The sequence below is a fragment of the Triticum dicoccoides genome, chromosome 2B (genome assembly GCF_002162155.2).
Source record: "Triticum dicoccoides isolate Atlit2015 ecotype Zavitan chromosome 2B, WEW_v2.0, whole genome shotgun sequence".
Classification (NCBI taxonomy): Eukaryota; Viridiplantae; Streptophyta; class Magnoliopsida; order Poales; family Poaceae; genus Triticum; species Triticum dicoccoides.
Genome location: NC_041383.1, coordinates 229,579,869 through 229,581,955, shown reverse-complemented (window position 1 = coordinate 229,581,955; position 2,087 = coordinate 229,579,869). Strand labels below are relative to the sequence as shown.

The 2,087-nt window shown below is 55.9% G+C and overlaps 1 long non-coding RNA gene across 1 annotated transcript; it reads left to right on the top strand.

The window, feature by feature from the left end:
- The first annotated feature begins 1,004 nt into the window (after positions 1-1,004).
- On the top strand, positions 1,005-2,023 carry LOC119363243. Its single transcript, XR_005173867.1, has 2 exons — positions 1,005-1,266; positions 1,379-2,023. It is a non-coding gene; the product is annotated as an uncharacterized LOC119363243 (long non-coding RNA).
- Positions 2,024-2,087: the final 64 nt, after the last annotated feature.

Sequence of the window (2,087 nt, the reverse complement as noted above, 5' to 3'; positions counted from 1 at the left end):
GGAGATCGTCTGCTCAAGCAAAGAATATCCCGAGTGAGGTGTGCGAAGCACGGACGGAAAAACATTGACTTGGCGCTCCACTGATTCCATTCCGTGGGTGGATCCCATGAGATCCGCAAGTCGCTGCGTGGTACGGCGAAAGAAGGAAGGAAAAGCTTCCCCGCACGGGAGAAAGCGAGGAGGCAACCACTGAATGAATGAATAAACAGGCCAGTCCCTCTCCCTCTCTCTCCGCTCGGTTTGACGATTTCTCCTCCTCTCGTGATCGCTCGAGATACTTAAACCGTCGCACTCTCCTTCTTCTTCTTTCCTACTATTCATGTTGGCCCGTGGGGCAATGGCGATGCCCCAACTGACGCCCTGCTCACCTTCGGACGGACACCTGGACGGGCACGCAGCAGGAGTAGGCCATGTAGGCGCCAGCTTGTGGGTCATGGCTGGCCTGTGCCACGCCCTGTTCAGTGCTCACCGACGGGCAAAAATGCCATGATTGCGTGGTGGCTGTTGTGTAACTGGGACGTGCAAATGCCTAGCAGTAGCAGGAGCTGCTCGTCATACAGATACAGGAGCAGGAGAAGGGCGCCACGCCGACGGCCTGGCGAGTAATTTGCCACGTTCGGAACGATGAACCCTGCTGAAATGCCAATGTTCCAAGCGTGGTTTCTGTCTCTCCACAAAGCAGTGGAGCCACGGACGAATGGACTCCTGGCTCGTTTTGCCGACAGCGTAGGCCACGGCGGCCATAAAGCTTAAATAAGACCTGACCTGACAGGGCCGAGGGGACACCCTTCCGTTTCTCCTCGACTAATAATAAGATGAGAAAACAGAAAAATTGGCGCGACCGAACGAGCGCAACGCTTCTGCGCCAATTCGTTTGTTTATTACATTATTCATCCGTAGGGGGAGATATGGATGGATGGCGACGCGGCACCAAGAGCGTTAAAGCCTATGATTAGGATACAAGGGAAGCCCGGCAACGTGATGTTATGAATAGTGGCCGAGCCGGGCAGAGCCAAGCAGGGGCAGGGACTTACTTCACAGAGCCTCAAAGCGACTCCATCTCTTCCCCCTCACGTCTCCTCCTCGCGTCCCTTCTACAAGATAGCTTGGCGTTGCTATTTCATCTCGTCTCCCGGCTGGTCAGTGCACGAGCAGGGCGGCTGGGGGAGAGTGCTCAGCTCAGGGTCTCGTTCATGGGGTGGCTGCGGTCGCTCATGGCGCCCATCAAGAAGCTCTGGATTCGCGTGCATTCCGCGCAGAAGAAGAGTATGTTCGCTCGTCTCTCTCTCTCTCTGTCTCTCCGCGCTTTGCTTTCAGATTGCTCTTGTTTGCAAAATTCAGATGCTGATTGTCGCTTTTGGTTGTGTGGTGGTAACAGAGAGAGGGATCTACATCCTGTACGAGGACGTCAAGTCGTGCCCGTGTGAGGACGTGCAGATCCTCTGGTCCATCCTCGTCGAGTCCCACCCGCCGCCGCCGCTGCGGCTGAAGCAGTGATCGACCGGCCGGCCGGTCCCTGCCGCCGTCCGTCGATCGAGCACGGCGCTCCGACGTACCGATGGCCTCCCGGCGGCAACCGATCCCGACATGCTTCGACTGACTGTCGGTGGCTCGTTCTAGTGTACATAAAGATGATCGAGCGAGCGGCAGTTCCGTGTCGCCATGATAGTAGAAAAGTAGGTGTTCCCTCGGCCTCTCCCTTGCGAGCCACGGAAATGGCGTGCATGGCCGGTGAGCTCCCCTCTCGCTAGCATCGCATGTGTCCTTCCCCGACACTGCGATTCTGCGAAGCAAGTTTTTTTTTTCTTTTTCTCTTCTTTCTTCTTTTCCTTTTTGGAAAAAAAGGGGGAGGCACGTGTAAGGCTCGGTTGGTGGCCCGGGTCAATGGCCGCGCGTGCCTGTATTATCATCTTGTAAATACAAGAGAGGATACGAGAGAGAAGGCTGTAAGCACCAGACACCGGCGATGATGGTGTTGAGGGAAAAGAATTGTGAGTGTGGCATTGAAAGATGGCCTGATTGATCCTGTGTTCCCTGTGGCTCGCGTGCAAGGGAGGTAGGCGTGATTTGACCTGACCACCGCGCGC